Source organism: Hipposideros armiger, unplaced genomic scaffold (genome assembly GCF_001890085.2).
Source record: "Hipposideros armiger isolate ML-2016 unplaced genomic scaffold, ASM189008v1 scaffold_266, whole genome shotgun sequence".
In the NCBI taxonomy this organism is placed as follows: domain Eukaryota; kingdom Metazoa; phylum Chordata; class Mammalia; order Chiroptera; family Hipposideridae; genus Hipposideros; species Hipposideros armiger.
In genome coordinates, this window is record NW_017731616.1 from 1,581,301 (window position 1) to 1,591,674 (window position 10,374).

A 10,374-nucleotide genomic window follows, 5' to 3' on the forward strand; every position below is an offset into this window, starting at 1 on the left:
AAAACCAAGTATATTGTGGCCATGTCTATAGTGCCAGGATATACAGTCAAAGCAGTGGGAGAGAAGAGAAAGTCCAGAAAGTATTACAAATGGAATTCGTAATAAAGCTAGTATTTCAAATCAGTGGGTTAAGGTTGGCCTATTCGAAGAACTGTATTAAGAAAATGAACTACCTACTTGGAAAAAATACAGTTATCTCCCTACTCTATATCTAATACCAAAATAAATTTCAGATGAATTAAACTTTTTAATATAAAAAATACTTAACAGGCCTAGAAAAAACAGAGGTGAATACTTATCAAAAAGTGGGGTAGAAAAGACTTTTTTGAACTTGATACCAATGCTATAAAAATGTATGGGAAGATATGCTATAAAAGACACTGATGGAGATACCTGCAAAATACTACAATATAAGGAATGCTTAGAAAATAATTTAAAATGACCTTAGTAGAAAATGTGCTAATGCTATCAACAAGCATTCACAAAAGAAATGCAAATAGTCACAAAAACTTAAAAATGTTCATCACACTAGTAATAAACGTCTTTTGGGGATTTTTTTTTTTAATTTTATTTTTTTATTATTATTAGTTTCAGGTGTACAAAACAATGCAATAGTTATCTTTTTCACCCCTCACAAAGTGACAACCCCCTTCCCGCCATCCACTGCCCCCCTACCTGATAGCATACGTATCTATTACAATTCCATTGACTCCATTCCCACACTATACTCCACATCTCATGACTATATATGTATATATAATTCTGGTTGACATATAATATTATTCAACAGCAGCTTCAGATTTACAGTGCAATGGTGAGGCCTCTACACCATCCATGAAGTGGTCTCCCTAACAAGACATGAGGCCATCTGGCCCCCTAAAAAATATTTACAACATTATTGATTATATTCCCCAGACTGTCTTTTCTATCCCTGAGGCCATANCAGAAATACAGTGCGGTGGTCAGGCCTCTACACCGACTATGAAGTGGTCTCCCTAACAAGACATGAGTCCATCTGGCCCCTTAAAAAATCTTTACAACATTATTGATTATATTCCCCAGACTGTCTTTTCTATCCCTGAGGCCATATTGTAGTTACCAATTTGTATTGTCTTGTCCCTTCCCTTTCTCCTTCATCCCCACCCCCTCCCAACTAGCAACTCTCAGTTTTTCCTCTGTCTCTCTGAGACTATTTCTGTTTACATTTATTTAGTTCTTTAGATTCCACATATAAGTGAGATCATATGGTATTTGTCTTTCTCTAATTTCACTTAGCATAATGTTCTCTAGGTCCATCCATATCGTTGCAAATGGTGCGATTTCCTTATTCTTTATAGCTGAGTAATACTCCATTGTGTAAATGTATCACAATTTCTTAATCCAGTCATCTACCGATTGGCATTTCAGTTGTTTCTAAGTCTTGGCTATTGTAAATAGTGCTGCAATAAACATAAGGGTGCAAATATTTTTTCGAATTAGTGTCTTGGGTTTTTCTGGATAAATACCTTAGAGTGGAATTGCTGGGTCATAAGGTAGCTCCATTTCCAGTTTTTTGAGATACCTCCATACTGATTTCCATAGTGGCTGCACCAATCTGCAATCCCACCAACAGTGCACCAGGGTTCCCTTCTCCCCACAACCTCACCAGCACTTGTTGTTTGTTGATTTATTGATGATAGCCATTCTGACCCGGGTAAGGTGTTATCTCATTGTGGTTTTTATTTGCATTTCCCTAATGATTAGTGAAGTTGAACATTTTTTCATATGCCTGTTGGCCATCTGTATGTCCTCTTTAGAGAATGCCTCTTCATATCCCCTGCCCATTTTTAAATTGGGTTGTTTGGTTTTTTGGTGTTGAGTTGCATGAGCGTTTTATAAATTTTGGATATTAACCCTTATCACATATATCGTTGACAAGTATCTTCTCCCATTCAGTAGGCTTCCTTTTTGTTTTATTGATGGTTTCCTTTGTTGAAAAAAAACTTTTAAGTTTGATGTAATCCCATATGTTCATTCTTTCTTTTACTTGCCTTGCCTGTGGGGATGTATCAGTAAAAATATTGCTCAGGGTAATGTCTGCAAATTTACTCCCTATATGTTCTTCTAGGAGTTCTATGGTTTCAGGTCTTACATTTAAGTCTAATCCATTTTGAATTTGTTCTTGTATATAGCATAAGAAGGTGGTCCAGTTTCATTTTTTTGCATGTGTCAGTCTAATTTTGGGGATGCTTCTGACCCTATTCAAACTGGCTTAAATAATAAGGAAGTAAATCTCTCATAACTGGGCAAGTTCCAGGAATGGTTTCATTCACAGTTCTATAATGTTATCAAGGACCCAGGTTCCTGCTATTTCTCCATCTTGCCCTTCACAGCATTACCTTCACCCTAAGGCTGGTTCCCTTCACCAGTTACAAAATGGCTGTAGCAGTTCCAGGCATCACACTGACATGACAACATCCAGGGGAAAAAAGGACCATCTCTTTCTCATGTCTCTTTTCAGGGATGAGGAAACATTCTTACAAGTTCCTCAACAGACTTGCTCTTAGATTTCACTGGCCAGAACTGGGTCACAAACTATTCTTAAATCAGACTCTGGTAACAGAATTGGTTCCTATGATTTTCTTAGACAAGAGATTGTCAGAGTGTGGTCCAGGGATCCCTAGCTACCCTCAAGACAGGGGGCTGCAAAATGTCAGGATTATTTTCATAATAATATCAACATGTTATTTGACTTTTTGATTGTGAGGACATTTGCACGGATGGTGCATAGGTAATGGTGGATAATGGATAAAACTGCTGACACCTTAGTCTCTACTATACTGGAGGTCACTGTCTTCTTCACTAACCATGCATTCACAGAAAAGAAAAAGAGAGAGAAAGAAAAGAAGAAGCCAGTTTTACTTAAGCGTATCATTAATAAAGCATTAAAAATTGTTTTTATAGAACACCATTTTTACTTTGGCACTTTCTCAAAAACAAACAAAGTAAGTATGCCTGTCAAGAAAACAACTGACATCATTTATTGCCATTGATAAAACTCAAGCTTTTAAGCATAAAATTTGAATTCTGGAAAACTTATGCATTCACCACTGTAAGCTTAACAGCTTTCTGACACTGAGACACTGTTCTGATGAGAATAAGATATTTTTGATATTGTATAATAAAATGTGTCAACATTAGGAAGACCTACACAACTCAGTGAATCAATATTTTCCAGATGGCCAACACATGATATCACAAAATCATGCATGGATACAAGATCTGTTTAAAGTACAAGACAGACCAATGGATTTTGATGTAACAGAGTATGAAAAGTTCACCAATATCATTTCAAATATTATATTGCAGTTAACCTTTAAGAAACTACCACTTACTGAGATTTGATGTAGTGTCAAAGGAGAACATTACACTCATCTGAATAGACTATTATAGCACTCTTCCCCTTTCTAACTACTCATACATCTTTGTGAGATTACATTTTCTTCAAATATATCAGTCAGAACAACATATCATAACAGACCTAATGCAGAAGCAAATATAAGAATCCAGTCATCTTCTCTTAGGCCAGACATTAAGGAGATTTGTAAAAATGTAAAACTATGCCACTCTTCTAACTTTTTTCTTTTGGAAAATATTTTTTATAAACATGTTATTGATACTAACATGTTTAGTAATGGGATTATTGTTATTTTTAAATGACAACAAATATTAAAATTTCTTTCATTTTAATTTTTAATACAGTAAATATGGGTAACTATGATCTACATAAACAAAAGCTCTTGGGGGGGGGGCTCTATAATTTTTTAGAGTGTCAAGCGGTCCTAAGACCAAAAAGCTTGAGAACTACTGCCTTAGATTAATTTTCTGGGGTGAAAAGGAGAATAAAAGTTCATCTAAAAGAAAAAGTACAATGGCTTACTCTTTTTGGTGACGGTGAAATGTTATGATCAGTGGTGTGTACGAATAAGCATCCTCACCCATTCTCAGGGGAGGCTGCACTGAGCACCTTTCCTGAGGGAACTGTGATAATACACATGGCAATTTTTAAAGAAAAAGTTTGATGGAAAATTCCATTTACAGAAATCTAGCCTAAGAATATAATCAGAAGAATTTTAAGGATTTGTCATGGCATTGTTTGTACATTATTCTGAAAAACTCCAAATAATCTAAATATTCATCTTTAGAGGACTTACTAAATTATTGTATATCCATACCAAGAAAATTATGTAGCCACTTAAAATGTTGCTAAAACCTAAATTTACTGATATGTAAAGAAGTCCATTATTTACTAGGTGGGGGAAAAAGTCAGGTACAAAAAAGTAACTTTAGTATGGATCTTAGTTTTAAAAATTAACATATATACCAACAAGTATATATACACAAAAAAAAAGTCTAGAAGAAATTAGTTATCTTTCATTGAAAGGCTCAAGGAGATCCTTGTATTTTCTTAATATATCTTGAAATTTTTTTTTAAAAGTAAACTCAAACCCCCTTTATAATCATAAAACATAAAAATATTTTTTTAAATCACTAAGTATACAAATTCTATATAATATTCATGGGTAAAGGAGCCATGCTTGGGAAGGCAGAGAAAACAAGATTGTACAGGCAGTAGTGACGGTAATACTAGAAAGGTTTGAAAACTTTTCTGGTGGTCACCATTTACATGGAATCCATAACAGCCCAGTGAATGGCACCCAGACAGGGTGATGTGGATGGCTGGATTCAGGACCCAACTACCCTAGGGCTAAAGAAGTCCAGAGAAACGCTACTTTTAAAAGACCCCAATTTGTTTTCCCAGGGAAGGCAGACAACTGCAGATACTGAGAAGGTGGGGCACAGAGCCCTGAAAGAAAAATAAATTATTGGAAAGGCAAAGAGTTAGCAGAAGGAGGTGGAAAAAAGACAAATAATCCACACTAGAATGTCAAATTCTAGTTTCCAGAAACTTCCTATGCACCAAACATGGCAGGTACTTGCCACGTTGCTGTTTGACATTATGGCTGCTCTCTCTTTCCATTTGATAACTGTTTCTGGTGTGCCGGAACCTTTTCATTTATAGTACTTGTTAATCATCAGGCAGCAAACAGATGGTACCAGTCGTCTGCCCAGCCTAGCTCCCGGGAACGCTCGTGCACCCTCTGCTGGTCAGCTCCACGCCAGGACACGAGGGTTTGTGTCTGAAGGCGACAGCTTCCCAAATCACAAGGATACACTTCTGTGTTCTCTAGATAGCTAATTTCAATGACGAGTTTGGAAACCATTTCCAAAAAAGTGCCCCTGAAAGAGACAATTCCAGAAAAAAATAATGCCTTCCTTTGTTACACCAAAGAAAGTATACCATCAAAGCATTTTAAATTCAATGATTTCACCTTATTACATAATAAATAAGTAAAGGTGTGCAGATAACTGCAACACTTAACATGACTATAAAGCCCCATTAGAGTTTTATTCTGTTTGAAAACCTGAGGAGTACTATAACAATATCTGTATAGCTTTTACAACTTACAAAAAGCTCTCACATTCATTTTCACACCTAATTCTTACAACAATCCTGTGAGCGAGGGAGGAAGGCAGGACAAGGATTTTTGTTATCACCATTTTACAGACGTGGGAGAAGTGACTCTGAGCCTCCTTGATTACATACATACAAGAGCTCACGCTCTAAGCAGGCCTCCCAGCTCCAAGCAGGCCTCCCAGCTCCAAGTTCTACGTTCTACTCAATACACTACCTAAGCTGCTGATCTGTAAGGAGTTTCCTAAAGAGATGGTATGTATTTAGGTGGAGAAAAAAAAGACCTAAAACATGTTTCTATAATACACTTCATTTTGTTTCAAATATCATCAAAATTTTAGATGTTGAATCCAAAATCTGAGGTGTTTGCATTGTAGGCTTTGTCCTAAAAGAACATCAGTTTAACAAGGGAGTGGATATTTTAACAAGGAATCTCCTGAAAACCAAATAAAATAAACTTTATAATTTCTATGTGTGGCATGTCTACGCCAATAAAAAGTGGATCCCGTCAGGCTTTGTGGCCTCTGCATTCACTCAGTCAATACTATTAATATACATGCGGCACAAAACTGGGACTGGGAATCCTCAGGTTCTGGTCCTGTTTTCTCTTGATCTTTTTAATTGTAATGATTTCCCCCTTATGAACAAAGCATTATGGATACTGTTTTGTTGGAGTGCCAAGCTAAAAAATCACTATGCTGAAGTGGGGAGATTCAATGAAATTCAGCTATTATCACAGATCCCCAAAGCTAAAAGAGCGAAGTAGTAATGATAAACAGAATCAAAGAGTTATATAGTGCTGTCTATGCGCCGAGCATTATTCTAAGTGCTTTACATATAGTAACTCATTTAGTCCTCCCAAGAACCCATCTAACAGATAAATACATGCAGGCATAGTGAGTGAGGTTAAGTAATTCTAGTTACTTAGGATAACCAGGTTCACACAGCTAGCAAATAGTGAGGCTCAGATCTGCGCCCAAGCAGTCTGGTAACTGAGTCCATCTTCTTAATCACTAAAGCTATGCTGCCTCTGTATAGTGGTATCTACCATGTTCCTATTATATTTTTAAAGTAAACTTTTAATTTTTGAAAAGTTTTAGATTTATAGAGAAGTTGTAGATAGCACAGAAGAGTTCCCAACATCTGACAAAGTTTCCCCTATTATTAAAACCTTACATTAGTATATTTGTTATAATAAACCAATATTAATACATTCTTACAAACGTAAGTCCATACTTTATTCAGATTTCCTTCATTTTTACCTAATGTCCTTTTTCTCTTTCTGGAGTCCATCTAAGGCACCACATTACATTTAGTCATCAGGTCTCCTTAGGCTCCTTTGGTTCTAACAGTTTTTCACCCTTTCTTTGGTTTTGATGACCTTGACAGTTTTGAGAAGTACTGATCAGGTATCTTGTAGAATGTACCTCAATAAATATTTCTCAGATATTTTTCTCATAAAGGGTTATGAGTTTTAGAGAGAAAAAACACAGAGGTAAATTGCCATCTTACTACATCATGTGAAGGGTACGTGATATTATTATCGTTGATGTTAACCTTGATCACTTGGCGGAGGGAGTGACAGACAGGTTTCTCCACTGTAAAGTTGTTCCCCACTTTCCACACTGTATTCTTCGGAAGGAAGTCACTATGCACAGGCCAGCTTAAGGAGTGGGGAATTGTGCTCTACCTCTTTAAGGTAAGAATATCTGCATAAATCATTTGAATTCTTTTGCATGGGAGATTAGTCTCTTCTCCCCCATTTACTTATTCAATCATTTGTTTATATCAGTATGGACTCATAGATAATTATCTAAAATTTTGGATTATAACCCAATACTATTTCATTTTGTTGCTCAAACTGTTCTTGCTTTGGCCATTAAAAGCTCTATCTGTTGGCTCCTGTATCCTTTTGACAGACTCCCATCATTTTTTGTTTGTTTTTGAGCACTTCTCTACTTTCTGCTATTATAAGATATCACAGGCTCATGTTGTATGTGCCTTGCCCCAGTCTTTGAATCAGCCATTTCTCTAGAGCATTCGTTCCTTTTATGTATTGGAGAATGGTACAGGTACTGGGTGTGCTCCTTGCTACCAGGTTGCTTCCAGGTCTTCTTAACTGACAAAGCAAGAAATATATGTGTGTATACTAAATCATGTATATAAACATATCTTTATCTATAAATGTTTCTCTATATGTCCATCTGTATCTGTAGGAAGCTAAACAAGGCTTCATACTAATGCCTCCAACTCTAATCCATTACCACATGGATCATTCCAGCCTTCCCCTCTTGCTTGTCTAGAACTTCCCACTCCAACAGTAAGAAACGTGGTTCCCATCATCTGCCAACCAGTTATTAATTGTTCAACTCCAGTACACATGTAGAGTGGTTTCAGAGCTGTCAACCTGTACCTCTGTGGGAAACTATCAACTAGGGTACAGTGTATACATATGCACACTTCCTACTGCCTTTAGTCTCCTAAGTTACTTACATCAGCACCTTTTCCCTGGCCCCAAAGTGACATTATGGCATACATTTGTATTGTAGTTAGATTCTTTTGTCACAGTCTGTACTCCATCCTGGAATCCCCACTTCTTCTTAATTGTTTTTAAAATTTTACATATATTAAGGTTTACTTTTTGTGCTGTAAAGCTCCATGGGTTTTAACAAATGCGGAGTGTCATGTACCTATCATTGCAGAAGCATACAAAATAGTTTCACCACCCTAAAAAAAAAACCCTCTGTGCTACTAGTCAACCCTCTCTCCTCCCCAAACTCCCTGTTTCTGTTACATTTTTCCAACAGAAACGTACTTGACATCACTGCTTCTCATCCTTTCCCCTTACAACAACATGTTCACATTTATAAACTCATGTGATTCCCACTTCAATCCTGAGTGTTTTGACTTAGCAGATGATTGAATGAAACTCAGAATAAGTGGCTTGGTCAAGATCTCACTAAGTGGTGTTGCTGGCACTGTTAACGTGTGCCTTTTGACTCCTTGTATGATGCCCTTTTTACTACAAAACATTACTTCCTCATTTTCGGCAGGGAGGGAAACGGCTGTGCATAGAGACAAGAAGAGAAGACAGAAATGGTGGCGCATTAACGGAAGCTTTTACACTAAAAATATAAAAAAGTGGAATTCTAGTTCTGATAATTTGGTGAACCTCACACCCTCAAAACCTTTCTGCTATAAAATATTCCCAAAAGGCAGGTTAAACACATTTTAAAATATATCTTGTTAAATACATCACTGAGCCAGGAGAAAGAGAGGGAAATCCTCGGAGATCAAAAACTAGTAAAGGCCCAGAAAGCTGAGTAAGAACGGAAGCCAGTAGCTGCCCAAATTCCACAATGTATAAAAAAACCAAACACATCACAAAACTTATCTCAATAAACTGAAGTTTAACATTAGAAAATATATTTATGTTGTTCACCATATTATCAGATTAAAGGAAAACAATTACATGGTCACCTCAGCAGATACAGAGAAAGTAGTAGTTGATTAATCACCCATTCGGGGGACCTTTCCAGAGTGCTGGGTGAGAAGTGGATGAGGGAGGGCTGCCCGAGGCGCACGCAGCAACGCGCTCCTTCCCGCTCCCCCACACAGGCCTTGGCCTTCTCACGGCTATCAAAAATGGTGAAAGAAACCACTTACTAAGATGTTTTGGGGGTCAAGCCCATCGCCACCCAGGAAGAATTGAAAAAGGCTTACAGGAAACTGACCTTGAAGTATCACCCTGATAAGACTCCAAATGAAGGAGAAAAGTTTAAACAGATTTCTCAAGCTTATGAAGTGCTCTCTGATGCAAAGAAAAGGGAATTACATGACAAAAGAGAACAGGTAGTTAAAGAAGTTGGAGCCAGGTGGTGCTTTTGGCTCCCCCATGGACATCTGTGATATGTTTTTTTGGAGGAAGAGGAAGGATGCAGAGAGAAAGGAGAGGTAAAAAATGTTGTGCATCAGCTCTCAGTAACCTTAGAAGATTTATATAATGGTGCAACAAGAAAACTAGCTCTGCAAAAGAATGTGATTTGTGACAAATGTGAAGGCCTAGGTGGTAAGAAAGGAGCAGTAGAGTGCTGTCCCAATTGCCGAGGTACTGGGATGTAAATAAGACTTCATCAGGTAGGGCCTGGAATGGTTCAGCAAACTCAGTCTGTGTGCATGGAGTGCCAGGGCCATGGGGAACCGATCAGTCCTAAAGATGGACATAAAAGCTGCAACGGAAGGAAGATAGTTCTAGAGAAGAAGATCCTAGAAGTTCATATTGACAAAGGCATGAAAGATGGCCAGAAGATAACATTCCATGGTGAAGGAGACCAAGAACCAGGACTGGAGCCTGGAGATATTATCATTGTTTTAGATCAGACAGACCTAACGTTTTTACTCGAGGTGAAGACCTTTTCATGTGTGTGGACATAAAGCTGGCTGAAGCATTGTGTGGCTTCCAAAAGCCAATATCTACTCTTGACAACTGAACCATAGTTATCACCTCTCATCCAGGTTAGATTGTCAAGCATGGGGATATCAAGTGGGTGCTAAATGAAGGCATGTCAGTTTATCATAGACCATATGAAAAGGGTAGCCTAATCACAAATTTAAGGTAAACTTTTGGGAGAATGGCTTCCTCTCTCCTGATAAACTCTTTTTGCTTTAAAAACTTCTACCTGAAAGGAAGGAAGTAGAAAAGACTGATGAAATGGACCAGGTAGAATTTGTAGACTTTGATCAAAGTCAAGGTAGATGGCACCAGGGCTGGCCGAGTGGCGTGATGGTTAAGAGCTGGCTTGGGACACCAGAGGGCCCCGGTTCGGATCCCACATATGAGGGCCAGTGACACTGCCCTC

General features: G+C 37.7%; 1 protein-coding gene and 1 pseudogene across 2 annotated transcripts in view; one reads left to right on the forward strand and one right to left on the reverse strand.

The window, feature by feature from the left end:
* METTL8 (methyltransferase 8, tRNA N3-cytidine) overlaps positions 1 to 10,374 on the reverse strand; it is a 108,388-nt gene that overhangs the window by 85,122 nt on the left and 12,892 nt on the right. The window lies entirely within an intron of this gene.
* The window catches only part of LOC109390391 (dnaJ homolog subfamily A member 1 pseudogene), a 13,755-nt pseudogene continuing 12,541 nt past the window's right edge, over positions 9,161 to 10,374 (forward strand).